The sequence below is a fragment of the Scardinius erythrophthalmus genome (assembly GCF_964197995.2).
Source record: "Scardinius erythrophthalmus genome assembly, chromosome: 15".
Taxonomy (NCBI): domain Eukaryota; kingdom Metazoa; phylum Chordata; class Actinopteri; order Cypriniformes; family Leuciscidae; genus Scardinius; species Scardinius erythrophthalmus.
The window spans coordinates 18934092-18949744 of NC_138235.1; the positions used below are offsets into that span (position 1 = coordinate 18934092).

At 40.2% G+C, this 15653-nt stretch overlaps 2 protein-coding genes across 2 annotated transcripts in view; one reads left to right on the forward strand and one right to left on the reverse strand.

The window, feature by feature from the left end:
* The window catches only part of LOC308703620 (mitogen-activated protein kinase 14A), a 31704-nt gene extending 27670 nt beyond the window's left edge, over window positions 1–4034 (reverse strand). The window contains exon 1 of the mRNA XM_081387285.1: window positions 3815–4034. The gene's annotated coding sequence lies outside the window, so the exon portion shown is untranslated. The remainder of the gene's footprint in view (window positions 1–3814) is intronic.
* Window positions 1–15653, forward strand: part of plxnb1a (plexin b1a) — an 80166-nt gene that overhangs the window by 12704 nt on the left and 51809 nt on the right. The gene's annotated exons all lie outside the window — the stretch shown is intronic.

Below are 15653 nucleotides of genomic sequence, written 5' to 3' on the forward strand. Positions count from 1 at the left end.
GTACATTTCCACATTTTTTCAATTGCGCATAAAGTTTAATGTAACAAGTGATGTAACCGGTGTTGCGGCTTAACACTGGAAACACTATCGCAGCAAGCCTATTGTACAAATAGCTAATTCATTAGCTATTAATGAGTAATCAACCCAGTGTGTTACTACCAGAGTTAATTAAATTGCATGAGCCCTTCATATTGGCTTGCTGAATGTCATTTGGTAACACTTTTTAAAGGGCCCCTATTATGGATTTTTAAAAATTACCTTTCATGTAGTGTGTAACATAGCTCTAAGTGAATGAAAACATCCTGCAAAATTTTAAATCTGAAAGTGCACCGTATATAAAGTTATTGTCTTTCAAAAGTAAGAGTCGACTCTGAGTCAATTAAATGAATTGTTTTTCAAAAGGAGTCATAAGCCGTTTCGTTGTGACGTCAAGACGAAACATTAGCATATTGCCTGTCCACTTATTGCGCACGTATAGGTCTGTGCTAACTGGCTAACTCACGTTATCACTGTCTTACTGAAATACTTCTGCTAATCAGTTGCGGGCCACTATTACCTATAACTGTGTCTATTAATGCAGAAGATTGTCTATCGTTCTCGCTACTTTGAGTAAAGATTAAGCATGGAGCAAGATTTGTTTTACCAACGTTTATGTTGCATCAGATCATTCACGCTAGAACTCGGCTAATGTATACAAACATGCACTGTTATTGATACAGTTTCCACGTTCACCGCAATATATTACTAAAATACTTTATATATATATACTAAAAGTACTAAAATACTTTTATATTTTACTAAATAAATTAGTAAAATAATCAGTTTGTTGATGGACATGCACTTGTTAATGCTGATGGTGAGGAATTACAGTTGCAACATCTCATAATGTACCTCAAACTGAGTAGTGTATCACTGAGAAACACTGAGTCCTGCTCGAGTCGTCCTTGCGATGGAGGTTCGGGATGAATAACTAGTTCTTCCAGTGTTTCATCGTAGGACTCGCGCTCGCATTGATATAGTAAAATCGGCGTCATTGTTCGTTACTGTGTTTAGTTTACAGTGTAGGAAGCCTCAGGACAGCGTTGTTATGGCAATGGGCGTTTTTGTTTTTGATGCGCGCTGTACACCGGTAAACCAATCACAACAGACTGAGCTGTCTGGCCAATCAGAGCAGAGTAGCTCGCGGAAAGGCGGGATTTAGAGAGATTGATTCATTTGACGAGTCGTTTGAGAATCATTGAAAAATGTGGTGATGTGCAAATGTATATTATGAGGAAATTAAACCGTTTTTTGACCTTTGGTGCATGTAAACCTGTTGCAGGAGACTCCAAAACAACATTAGGAAACTTTAAAATAGCATAATAGGGGCACTTTAAGGTGACCTAGTTACACATTACTACATGTAGGCTACTATTTATTAACAGTGAATTTTGCATGGCAAGCAACTAACCCTAAACTCTAACCGTAACTTTATAGTACATGTAGTTAATTAATATCACTTGGTACTTATTTGAGTAAGTACAGTGTAACTACGTCACCTTAAAATAAAGTGTAACCTGTCATTTTGTGGATGCAAAGAGTTGTTGTTTTCCTCCTACACATATTTGGAGTTGTCCAAGCTGAGGCCTCCTCAGCAATACTGATGATTACACTGAACCAGGAGAGTGGATTTAAATTACTGTGTTTACTGGCTGAGTTTTGTTCTGTGGACCATGAGATGTGAACCCTCCTATGAAAGATCCACTCACTGAGTTTAGTGTTATGGTGGAAGAGGGAAAAATAAAGATGGTGGAATGGGGAAAAAAGAGGAGGGAGAGAGATTTTCATGGCCTAACTGCTGAGCCTTGTAATTAAGTGGAGAAGTTGGCTGAGGACTCGGGATGTTGTTTGTTCCAGCTTTGGTCAGTAAAGAGGAAATCGCTGCGAGCCATGTTATAACCACTGAGGAGCATGTTATCTTCAGCCACTTCTTGGCCAGCACTGTTGCATGCAGGGATATCTCTTCACTGTTTACATGGTACAGTTAAATTTGAGTAAAACTGTCTTCTCCTTGTTGATTTTCTTATAATATGTTTAAAAAAGTATGTCAACCTAATCGGAGACTTATGGCATCGCTAGACTTTGAAACCATGCAGAGACAGATTCTTGATGATCGCTGGCATCTGTTTTGCTTCATGTGCACAACCTCACAGGATATTCATGTTCCCTATCCATATGTCTTTTTGCATTGACATATCAGTATATTTTTTTTAAAGAATGCACACATTAAAATATGTGCACACATGACCTACATATTGCTTACATGGCCAAGGGAGTGTAGCATTATGATTGGACGACCTCTTTCTTCTGCAATGCAGTGATATGCTATATTTATTTAATTAGTTCGTACATGTGAGCTACATATACTTAGAAGTACTTCTGTTTATATACTACCGGAAGCATCAGTAAAGACATTGTTACAAAAACATGAAGCAGCACAACAGTTTTAGACATTGATAATAATGAGAAATATTTCTTGAGCATCAAATCAACATATTAGAATGATTTCTGAAGGATCATGTGACTCTGAAGAAGGGAGTAATGATGCTAAAAATTGTAGTTTTGATATTACAGGAATAAATTACATTTTAAAATATATTATACAGAAAATGGTTATTTTAAATTGTCATACTGTTTCACATCATTACTGTTTTTACTGTATTTTTGATGAAGTTTAAAAAGTTTGCATATAAACTTTAGCGTAGAGCTAAACTCATTAAATTAAAGTTCATTAAGCATACACTTTATTTTTAAACACTGACAAAAAAGGTCAAAAGGGAACAGTCACAAACTCCTTATCCCTGTGGGCTTGTGGCTGATATTAGCTAATAAAAACGAAAGCATAGTTTGAAATTCCCACAGGAATTGTGTGCGACACTTACAACCTTTGACTTACTGTTTTCAACATACTATCAGTTGGGACATAGAACTATCATTCAGAATGAAGGCACTAGTTAGTGCATCACTGAAGCAATACTAACTAGGTCATAATTCTCCACATATACTTCATAAAGTGACAGCCACAGGAAGTCTTAATGGACTTCATTGTGTCCATATGTCATAAACTGAAGCATATACACAGCATTTTTCACTGTCAGGTGTTCAAGCACAAAAACGCTGTTTAAAGGCATGCGTAATTGCCTATGTTTGTGTTAAGTGCGTGAGCCAATGGCAAAGTGCTTGTCTAAGGTGCTGGTACAGCCGGTTGTGACTGCATTAGTGATGGGTGGAACCACTGCGCTGACACCATGCAAAACAGCTAGACCTCCTCAGAAGGACCATTCACGTCAGCCCAAGGTAAACTTTCACTCCCAACATCACAAATCTCTCTTTATTTCACTGTAGTGAGACCCAATGATGGAAAAAGACCGCAGTGTCCCAGCCAGAGCTTGTTAAACATTACACACTGACCGAGGCTCTGAAGGAACAAACAGGCCTTCTGGAGGGTTGCTGGAAAACTGCTATGAATCTTATCCATTTATTTTTAGCTCTGTTTCCAGCATGCTTGAATGCTGTCATTACAGCATCAGGGTCCACATGTGGTGAAATGTGGGGCTTATCTTTTCTCTTAGTCTTAATGGAATAGTTCACCAAATAAGTAAAATTCTAAAAAATCACTTATTGTGTCATTGCAAACTTGTATATAGGGTTGTACCAATACCAGTAAAATTTCATGGTTCTCTGACTCTACCAATTTCGGTACCAGAGCAATTGAATTAGTTATATTAAAGGGATAGTTCACTTTGAAATTAATTTTTGATATGTTTTAGCTTACCTCAAGGGCATCCAAGATGTAGGTGTCTTTGTTTCCGCAGTAGTTTCAATTTTGATATTTTTAGGTCAAACCGTTCTTGTCTGTCAGTCATATAATGCAGGTCGATGGTCACTGTCTCAAAACACAAGCACAGAGTCCAAATCAAAACAATTCCCCATCGTCCAAATTAAACAATTCCCCATCGTAAGTACACATTGATGGCCTAAGACACGAAACGAGCGGTTTGTGTGAGAAAACGAACAGTATTTATATCGTTGTTATCTCTTGAAAACAGCACACGTCCAAATGATCTGACAGTGCGGGCGGGTATAGATATATTCATAGATGTCGCCTTGGCTACTGCAGTTCATTGGAACGAAACCGTAGCCAAGGCGACATCTATGTATATATCTATACCCGTCCGCGCCGTCAGATCACTTGGACGTGTGCTGTTTTCAAGAGATAACAACGATATAAATACTGTTCGTTTTCTCACACAAACCGCTCGTTTCGTGTCTTAGGCCATCAATGTGTACTTACGATGGGGAATTGTTTAATTTGGACAATGGGGAATTGTTTTAATTTGGACTTTGTGCATGCTCTTTGAGACAGTGACCGTAGACCTGCATGAAATGACTGACAGACAAGAACGGTTTGACCTAAAAATATCAAAATTGAAACTACTGCGGAAAAAAAGACACCTACATCTTGGATGCCCTTGAGGTAAACATACCAAAATTTATTTTCAAAGTGAACTATCCCTTTAAGTACTTGAAAAGCATTGTCCCGTTTTCTCTCGTCCATTGGTTATCACTGTCAATCATCACCGTTTCCGATTCAATTGCACATTTAAATACAGTTGTCAATCCTCAAACTCTGCAGTGTTCTCAGCAGCATGAAAAACTAAACTTGTATTCTTGTGAACGGGTAATAAATAGAAAGAAAGAAAAGAGCCTCCCTTTAAAATCACTAAGGCTGTTATAATAAAAAAGCTGTCTTAATTGTACAATGAATAATTGTTGGTCACAGCGAAAGGATTCGCAAGCGTGCGTCTCGTGTTGAACAAAACAAAATCTTGTGATTTTTCAGAAGTTTCTGAATCTGAAAGACATACTGACTAGCACCTCTGATAGGCCATTGCGTTCACGCGCTCAACAGATATGATTGGAATTGGCTACAGTTCTCAACGCTTGTGAAAACACACTGTAAATAGAAACCTTTGACGCTCAGAGAGAGCTCAAACAAACGCGAGTTCAGTCTAAATGATTCTTTCACAAACCAAACTGTATTGAATCAAACTGGTTTTATTCACTGACTCAATGATTCAGTTTTTAACTGTCCATTAGAAGGAAAGATTATCAATAAATTATGACTGGTCGGCATTTTTTTTAAACTTCCTCATTCCCCCAGTCCCCAAGAGAGCCCCACTTAAGACGGAAAATCATACATTTTTATTTGTGGGTGAACTATCCTTTCAAAGTTTTGGCGTGTTATAGAGTTTATAAGGTCATCCCTCTCAAGTTCTTTAATTGGCCGTCGCCCAGTTTATTTCCTGACAAAGGTCTGTGGTGTGCTGAAATATGTTGATATCCCCACATCACTTCATCATTTTTCTCTTCATGCTTCCGAACATGTCAGCTGGATTTATAGCATTCTCTCTTAAAACCACAGTACTTCTGTAAGAGCTAAAGCAGCACTTAGGCTTCACACTGTTCAACTATCTCTCCAGGGACATACAGTTATACAGGACATACAGAGCTAGATGAGCACAGGTAGGTTTTACTTATGGTCCGTATGGATCATGGATCAACTATGATCCGTTTAACGCCTAGTTGTTTTACACTTTTACATTTAAGTTTGTGGTTCTTTGCTAGAATAAACAGAGTAAACAAAGTTTTGTTTAAAAGCTGTTATAATGAGCACTTTTAAAAATGAAATAATCCCTGAATTTTCCAACCATTGCAGGGTTAGTAGCTTTTAACACATTCGAAGTTTGGTTAGAGGAACATGTGAGCTAGATATACACAAGCAGAACAGAACTATATTTTGCGCTTAATACCTACACCATTTTTCTTATACATTTTTCCCACGCCACTCTATTATTATAATAAAATCCCAGAGAAATTTCAGATAACCCACCCTTAAATGGCTGATTAAAACAAAACAGACTGTGGCTGATCACTTTAGATGTTGTCCAAGTAGGCATTTCTTGGCCAGTATAAGCTGCAATATGGACCAGACTGTATGCCATTTAATTAAAGCTTTTGCTTAACAAGACTACTAAATATGTGACTTACTTCTAACTGCTTACAACTCCTATTCAAAACTATTCATATTTCATGCAATTCTCTTGTGAGCATTAGCAGCCGTTCTTCGCTAAATCCCCTCTGAAATCCATTTAAAGCATGGATCTCCTCCATTTGCTCTGCTCTGCAGGAGTCTGCTACTAGATTGGGCTGTTGTTGATTTTGCTGTTGCTTTTGGCTCCCGGTGCAGTTACACTGTTTTGCCAGCTGTGCGCCGTCTTTTGTTTTTACCCCCAGCGTCACGTGCTGGATATTCAAGGAGGTGTTTTCTCAACGTGCCAACAGTTGCAATCTGGCTCGCATCGAGGAAATGAGCAGTATTTCAGAAGAAAGACTTTTGATTAGCATCCATTTGCTGCATGCGAAATTGAGTCTTAATGCGTGAAACTGTAAAATGATATGCTCGTTTTACAGTTACTGTTGCAATCTAAACCAGCTCTGACTCAGAAACTGGCTTAATGTAAGGGAAATCTGCAACTGAAGCATCATAAAAAGAGGCATATATCCATAAAGACATCAAGAGTAGAAGGTTGTTTGCAATTGTATGGCAAATGTTTTAGTAAGGAGTTTTTGGACTTTGAACTTGCCTGTGATTTGTGTATGGCTGTAGTCTTCATAGAGAGTATTGAACACATACATTAGCAGACACCACACTGCCTGTGTAGCCTCAGCTGTTTACACTGAGTCACCGTGTGTACATTTAAGGGAACCACAACATTACACTGTTACACACTCTGATGTTTGTCCTGCTCATGTTAGAGGTACAGAAGAGCACATGTGAAAATGCATGTGGATGAATGACAAGTTCACTCTGAATTAATTTGAAGAATTCCTTCCTTCCTTCCTTCCTTCCTTCCTTCCTTCCTTCCTTCCTTCCTTCCTTCCTTCCTTCCTTCCTTCCTTCCTTCCTTCCTTCCTTCCTTCCTTCCTTCCTTCCTTCCTTCCTTCCTTCCTCCTTCCTTCCTTCCTTCCTTCCCCCCTTCCTTCCCCCTTCCTTCCTTCCTTCCTTCCTTCCTTCCTCCTCCCCTTCCTTCCTTCCTTCCTTCCTTCCTTCCTCTTCCTCCTTCTTCCTTCCTTCCTTCCTTCCTTTCTTCCTTCCTTCCTCCCTCCCTCCCTCCCTTCCTTCCTCCTCTCTCCCTCCCTCTCTCCCTTCCTTCCTTCCTTCCTTCCTTCCTTCCTTCCTTCCTTCCTTCCTTCCTTCCTTCCTTCCTTCCTTCCTTCCTTCCTTCCTTCCTTCCTTCCTTCCTTTATTTGTATTTCCTTCTTTCCATGTTTCTTTCTTTCCTCCCATTATCCTTTCCTCATTTCATCCTTTTGTTCCTTTCCTCTTTTTGTCCTTTCCTTCTTTCCTTTCTTTCCATTCATTTCTTTTTTTTTTTTCCTTTTTTTCATTTATTTCTTTTACTTATTTGTTTGATCACACTTCCTTCCTTCCTTCCTTCCTTCCTTCCTTCCTTCCTTCCTTCCTTCCTTCCTTCCTTCCTTCCTTCCTTCCTTCCTTCCTTCCTTCCTTCCTTCCTTTAATCTTTCCTTTTCTTTCATCCTTTGTTTCCTTTCTCACTTTCTCATTTCCTACTTTTAATTTTTTGGGGCCATTATTTTAATTTGCTTAAATTATTTCCTTTCTATCTGTACTTTCTTTCTTTCTATCTGTACTTTCTTTCTTTCTATCTGTACTTTCTTTCTTTCTTTCTTTCTTTCTTTCTTTCTTTCTTTCTTTCTTTCTTTCTTTCTTTCTTTCTTCACATTATCATTTTCTTTCCTTTTTTCCTTTTTTCCTTTTTCTTTCCCTATTTTGTTTGATCTTTCTTTCTTCTTTCCTTCCTTCCTTCCTCCTTACATGTAGGCCTACTTTCCCGCAGTGCTGTGTTTGCAGAACAGAGTCATTCAGGTTAATGTTCTTTGGAGCGTTCAACTTAAAGGCTAAACCAAATGGCTCATGTCGGTTCGACTGAGGAGGAGTGAGGAATTAAAACCTGACAGGCCGCCTCCCTCGTTTAGGCATCCGGTCGTTTCCATGCAGAGCACATCCAAAACTCCACTTCCTCTCTGTCTTTCACTGCGGTCTCAGTCGGGGATGGGAGGGAAGGAGGGGGATTGTGGGATGACCGGCGGCTGAAGCGAGTGTGGGAGCGTCCGTTCTCTGTCTCCGACCTCACAGGGTGCTGTGCACTGAATATTAAACTTCTCCCTCCATTGTACCGTTGGCTGTTTAGACTACTGTCTGTTCAGGTCTTTATATTTGTGTTATACATTTCATTTTAAGTTTTCAAGTTATATTTTTCCTTGTTGACTGTTAATTGTCAGATTTTTTTTAAAGCACTTGGCTAGAAGACATTGTTCAAGGTCAATGCCAAGAAAGTCTTCTTATGGAGCAGAGCATTGAATAATGGTCTGTTAATTCAGTGTCCGTCTTAATCAAAGCTCCGATAGATAAGCGGAGAATCTGCACTGCGATGGCGTTCTTTATCAGGCTGTCTGGATCGGGCTCTCGCGATTGATTCCGGGGAGAACAGAGCATCCCTGTGTCTGTGGCCCAGCAGAGCTTGTCCTGCGAGTGACTCCGCTCATATTAATCATTTATGTGGTTCCCAGGTGTCTGGCCTGTTAACTGACTTGCAGTGACCACAGGGGAAAATCCCACTGCTTCTCTTCTCTGCACACTTCTCATCCTTCCAAACCTCTCTGCTTCTCTTCTCACCTAATCTCAAGAGGCCACTCATGCCAGCTGAGGATTTACAGCCTCGTCCTCCCACCCTCTGTCACGCTCTATCTCTTTCCATCCCTGATTTTGGAAAGATTGCTTCAATTAAGCTAACGGCAGGGTTCCTTAAGCCATTAGCCATGTTGCTGGAAGCCGTGTGCTGTCTAGCTCCGCTTTGCTCCCTGTAGATTGAGGAAGCCACATGCTGCTGTCTGGTTATTCATGTCACAAGCTCTCTTAGTAATTCACATGAAAACACCAATGTTGCTTTTTCAAATTAGGCTGGGTGAGTGTCCATTCAGAATTTATTTTTATCAGCTGTGGTTTGTTTCGGTTTGACCATCTTTGCATAGTTCTTTCTTAGAAAAACCATAATGTGGCGATGATCCCATGGTAGAATGATGGTATCAGATGCTAATACCACAGAAGTTCCACTTATGCTATCAAACACTCTCTGGAAAATAAGGTTTAAAAGATATCACAGGGGAGGGACCCTTTCAAAAGGTACACCTTTATACCTTATTTACCCCTAAAGGGTGCATATTCAGGGTTCCCACGCATCCTGGAAAACCTGGAAAATGAAAGACCAATTTTCCAGTCCTGGAAAACACATGGAAAATGGGAAATAAAGTAAAATGTCCTGGAAACATTTGTGTTGTCCTGGAAAATAATTTTCCCTCCTTGTGGATGAATGCAAACGGGTTAAATATTTTACGCATGAATGTCTGTTTTCAGCTGCCTTCAATAATATCAGAGAATGTCTAATAGGAAGAGAATTGGCCTATGACTAAGCCACGCCCCCAAACGCGATGAGCCAATCATAGTGCGCATAGCTAACCCAATACACTCGGACATTCTCTGCTTCCACGTCCATTGAAATGCATTGCAGTTAGTCAGTTTTCATTCGTTTTTATATGTTTTTTCTTGTCATTTTAAGTTTAAAATGGTCAAACGGTGTGCATGGGGTACATGCAACTCCGAAACTAGGTATCCTGAGAGGCTGGGCGACGGTGTGTATTTTTTCCCAAACCACATCTCAACCGAGAAAAGTGTCTGCTCTGGATTGAGTTATGCGGTAGACCACAACACCAATTAAACGTGGATAAATTAAACAAGGATGTCTACATCTGTTCCAAGGCAAGTCAACAACGTATTTGAACGTTATCTTTAACATGTCTAATGTAACGTTAGGCTAACTTTAGCCTAGCTTCTAGCTGCGTTGTAACGTTACATGTCACTTAGCTTCATTCACGTATCTAACACAATGTTGTGTTTTACACAAATATAAGTAGGCTAAACACTTTGCAGTTTTAACGATGTCCTGTATGAACGTTCGATCGCGCCTACGCCTCTCTCTCTCTGACACACACACACACGCATTCCAGCATTGCAATCTTGACATCGCAGCCTGTTCATTATGCTGCGTTCCAGTGGCGTAGGTTTGATTTTGAAATTGGTGGGGACGGGGACATATATTTTAAGTTTTGATCGAAACTATTGCTAGGGATATATCAGTGTCACTGGATATTGGTAGGGACACGTCCCTAGCGTCCCTACTAAATTCTACGCCCCTGCTGCGTTCACACCAAACGTGAATAGAGCGTCAAATTCACGCGTATCGCGTCTAGTTCGAAGCTTGAACCTTTTGAATCCATTCGCGCGTCTAAAGCGAATAAGACGCGAGTTTAAAGCAAGCGTTTGAAGCGAAATAGCACCAAACTATAACGTTTACACTGTCACCTGTACATCTTTGTATGGAGCTGAAGCTTATTGACCTTCTCAACAATAAAATTATTAATATAACCCTCCAATGCATAGTTAAGGCCCTTCTGGTGACTTCGAGATGATATATAATATTTCTGTCTTCAAAAATCATCAATTGCCTCCTGTGAAATGTGTCCTACTGTGACAACTGCCATAGCGCCTGTTACCGAATGTTGACTGTTTGTCCGAGTGAGTGGCGGGGCCGTGGCTTAGCCATAGGTCAATTGGCACTCTCTGGTTACTTCCGGTTTCTGGACTGGCTGCAGTAACACATCTCTGTCCATGCGGGGGAGCTCGTAGGCGAGTGCAGAATGAATGGAGGTCTATGGAGCTATACCCATCAAAATCCACTTTTCTCAGGATATAATTTTTTGTCTAGTAATTTGAATGTTGTATTCGAAAGGAGATGCAAAGAAATTACACATTGCTGGGTGTTAGATTTTTTAGAGTCACTTATTTGCTTTAAAAAGTCTTAAAATGTCAATGACGTCATACACATCGTACGACCAGAGATACTGCTTTACGGCAATCCTTCAGTCACTCTGGTGCTTTCAGCTCTGCGCTTTGTTTTCTCTGGAGGCATCGACAACACAGCTGACACAGGTAAACACACGTGCTAGAAGAGTTTTTGTTTTGTTTGTTTCTGGTCCCGCTTCGGATGCCACGATGCCATCAAGCGGTATCTCTGGTCGTAATCAGACCTTCACTGACCAATCAGCGTTCATAAGCAGAATGCTAGCGTGTTATGGGCAACAACAACTCAACCTGTAAGAAATCAGAAGGACAGAAGTACTCGTTCATTCAACTTTCAACCTATAACCCATGTTGACCTCGCAAAACCTACAATTAAATCTGAGATTTCTCAACAGCAATCGGGTGAAAGAGACGAATTTAGCCGTCTAGCCCATAGATATCATATAAAGGCTAGATGTCTCGTCAAGATTTCAGCGAGATAAGAGGATTTGTGTGCGTGCTGATCACTCACCTTAATTCACAGAGCCCTGTGGTAAGATGGCCGCCGGTGATACCGGAAGTGACTCCGCCTTAAGACATCTAGCCTTTATATCAGGGAACGGCAACTGGCGGCCCGCGGGCCAAAACTGGCCCGTCAGCAATATTTTCTGGCCCGCCGGATTATTTTGGCAGTCCTAAATGCTGTACAAAACTCTTCCACTACTTGAGAAAAGCCGTAGTCGCGCGGCGATTTCACCGCCGCATACTGTGTGAAACGCCCATAGGGAATCATGCGGTGCAGGATTACCGCGTCAAATTCGCGCCTGCCGCGTCTAGTTATACGCTTGACCACTTTGTGTCCATTCGCGCGTCAAAAGACGGTAGCGGTCAGAACTCTGGTGTACTTTGGACGGAGCGTGCGGTCTGACTGACAATAGCCAACTCCCGACATCTTTTGACAGCGTATCCGCACTTAATTCTGACCGCCTGTACACCTATCTCTGAGGAGCTGTTTGGTACTGAAACCATTGTCAGTCAACAACATTCTTTTTTTTGCAAGGATGTTTGAAATAGTTCGACAGAAAATAGCCTACTTCATTTCGTCAGTAGGGCAATATGTTTTTCGTTTATGTTGCTTAGAAACTTGAGTGATAGGCTTTGTCCTATTTAATTCATGTTATTTATATTTCATATTTTTTTTCTGTGACATTTTTTTTCTCTGCTGACAGTACAATGTTAAAATAGCCTAATATTTATACTGACACGAACACAATTTTTGTATAGCATTTATAATTATTATAGGCTACTCCAATCTCCTTCTTTCCATTAGAGACATTTGAATGTGAGATTATGGAAACGAGATCTAAATTTTGTGGACCCGTCAGGTCGGGAAATAAAGCGGGTGAACACCGAGTGTATTTTAAGCGGTTGCTGAATAGAACCTTGTGGGAGCGGGACGAAAAAAAAACAGTCCCACGCAGACCTCCTTAAACCTTAGGTGTGTATGTGTGTGTCCCCGAATAAATAATAATAATAAAAAAGGAATAAAGTTCAAAAGTCGGACTGTACGGAATGAGGCATGATTGCTATTCACACCTTTATTAAAATGGCTGTAATATGTTACCACAATAGTAGCCTACTTGATCTGTTTAAAATGGTTTCCTTGATATATGCATAAGGTGTTAAATTAAAACTTAAAAATCAAAATTTAAATTTGTCTAATCCAGTAATTCATTTTTTCTATTTTTGATCTGAGCACAATCAGAAAATCAGAAAACCCGTCCTTATTTTTTTTTTTTTCATTTCAGTTTAGGAAATAAATAATGGAAAAACAAGTCGTTTTTCATCTTTTTATTTTTGGTTTTAATTTGAAAAAAAAAAAAAAAAAACGATTGAATGAATGATCCACGGACGGTGACGGACCCATCATATTCCGCAATTATAGGCCTATATAAGAGTATTTAATTTGTATCCATAGGCCTACTCTGTGTAGCTGGCCCGCCATCTACTGGCTAAAAAAAATATTGGCCCGCGGCCAAAGTTACTTGCCGACCCCTGCTTTATATGATATCTATGGTCTAGCCCAATAGACTCCCATTCAGTCTGCACTCGTCCGCGATCACCTCCAGTGGAATTCTAATGGAACTGCAACCAAGATTGATACAATGGGGCTAATAGGAAGTGCCAAGGCTCTCCGTAGACGGGCTCTGGTAATATTGGGCTGGAGCTGTCTGCTTTCATTTCTGCATGTAGCCAGCACAACGCCCCACGTGACACAAACCTGCCAATATGTACGCATTTTGCGTAGCAAGTACGCAATTTGACATCTCAGTACGCTGGTAGTAGCCTGGCAAGCCAGACCTACATCAAGATGTTAGGTCTGGCAACTCACCATAGACACGGCTCAATCCGAGGGGCGGGATAAACGGCTGTCTTTCAAATTCCCTCTGCACGCAATAGGACAGCGCTTCAACCAACCAACCAGAGCGTTTTCCCAACAGCGGAGCTAGTCGATAGATTCAACTTTTGCCATATCTGGCCGGCAAAACTACGAACACATCTTCCTTTTTTTAAGAATGACTTAAGTGCCGTTCTTTGCTCTTTCCTCAAAGAAAAGCTTAACTCCAAGTCCTCCAGAGTCGCGACCAAAGCCGATTCGAAAGGCTGTTCTCCAGCAGCAGCCGTCATTCTTTGTTTTTTTTAAGTAGCAGGCAGGGAACCGTCGCAACTCTGTCGTCATTATGTTAAGCCTGCCCCGCCTACTCTATACACGATGTGATTGGCCTGACCCAATTTAGGTTTTTGCAGCTCAAAAGTCAATGGAGAGTTGCTAGACTACCCTGGCTGCAAAACACATTTTTCTGCCGCTAGGCTGTGTCCAGATTTCTAGGCTATGCTGGTAGGACTTGCCCCTCTAAACTACGGACATGTGACATGTGCAAATGTGGCAAATGTGCACTGATATCAGCAAGTAAAATAGCAGTGTATGAACTAAAGTAGAGAATAACTTCTGTTTTAGTAGTGTGACATTGCAAGTAGAGGAAAGCAGGTGGCATTGTGAAAGACAACAATCTTTGCACAACTTTAATACAGATACGGTATAGGTACAATATCACATCTGTTTCAAAATATATCTCGATATGATAATATCGGTATATCGCCCAGCCTTAGTTGTGATAACTTGACTCGCACTGTAGCAGCTGAAAAAGTCTTGAAAATGTCCTGGAAAAGTCCTGGAAAATCATTTCAAGAAAAGAGTGGGAACCCTGATATTAGTACCTTTAGAGGTACATTTTAGTACCGAAATTGTAAATATTAGTGCCTTTTGAAAGGTGCTTTTGTAACTTTTTTTGTTTTGGAGTGAGCTGAATGGTTTATTGGGTACCATGCAGAGAACACTTTGGAATATGTGCATATGATATTATTTTCATTGCTATTATTGATCATACTTGGGGTTAGAGATTTAAACAGATCCATGGAGGTGTGCTATTACTTTTCAAAGCAATCTTGATTTGTCATCTAGCGGACAATAAAACAGACACTAAATGTCATGAAGACGTTTGTTATGGTGGGTTCTTTTGACAAAGGCTGGAATACACTGCCTGACTTTTAAAATCTGAGCAGTTATTCTTTGAAAATGGTTACAGAGGAAAAACTGGGCATCATACTTTAAATGACTGTGGATCGCACACTACCAGACTTTGAAGTCGTTCCGAACACAAACGTGTCGAAACTTGTGCCTCATTGCTAGCAGAAAATCACACAAAAAACACTTTCAGTGAATCAGCAAGTTATGATCGGTGTAGATTAACTCCTTCCCTGCCAGCTGTTTAAAAAAAATTTGCAAGCATTTTAATTGTCATGGCCCCCAGGTTTTTATTTTTTTTATTTTTTATATCTGAACATTCAAAATATAAAAAAGAACAGAGCCTCTGCTTTTGAACCAAAAACCCAGTTTTATTCTAGCTTGATGCATTTTTTTTATAAACACTTGAATGTGGGTAAGTTTCATAAAAAAGCATTTTGAGCAAAAAGCTGAGAAAATCATGTTTTTGGCAAAGACTAAATCCAGATCGCATTCAGAACAATGATCAAAACACAGACAGAGTAGATTGAGTCCATCAACACCCTTAATGCTTGCACAGTCCTATACCTCGGCCTGGGTCGACATTTCATTCAGTAACATTAGGCACTTTTGATTTATAATGTTGGTGATAGCATTATTTTACATAAGCATCTGCTTACATATGACATCGCTCCTGCTGAACATGTGTCACAGCACCCCCTACGGTATAACAGTGAAAACACTGAAAGCCGGAAATTTCCGTCAATGGCGTGGGAAGCGTTTTCTCACAAATGTCTCAAATTTCCGTCAATGGTGGGGAATGAGGTAATTACCTTTTGGATGTAAAATAAATGTAATGATGTTCAAGTATGTACTAATTATCATATGGCCAACTATGCTATTAAAGGAAATACTCAATGTAGTAGCCCAGAAATCAGAGCTGCTGATACACTGCCTTCCTCTTTCATTCTGCTCATTTGTGTGATGTGAAACGGGTCTAAGAGTGAGGTTAAAGGGTAACTAGCGCGCGTGGGCTGATAAATTTACGATTTTCTTGAATGACAGCCA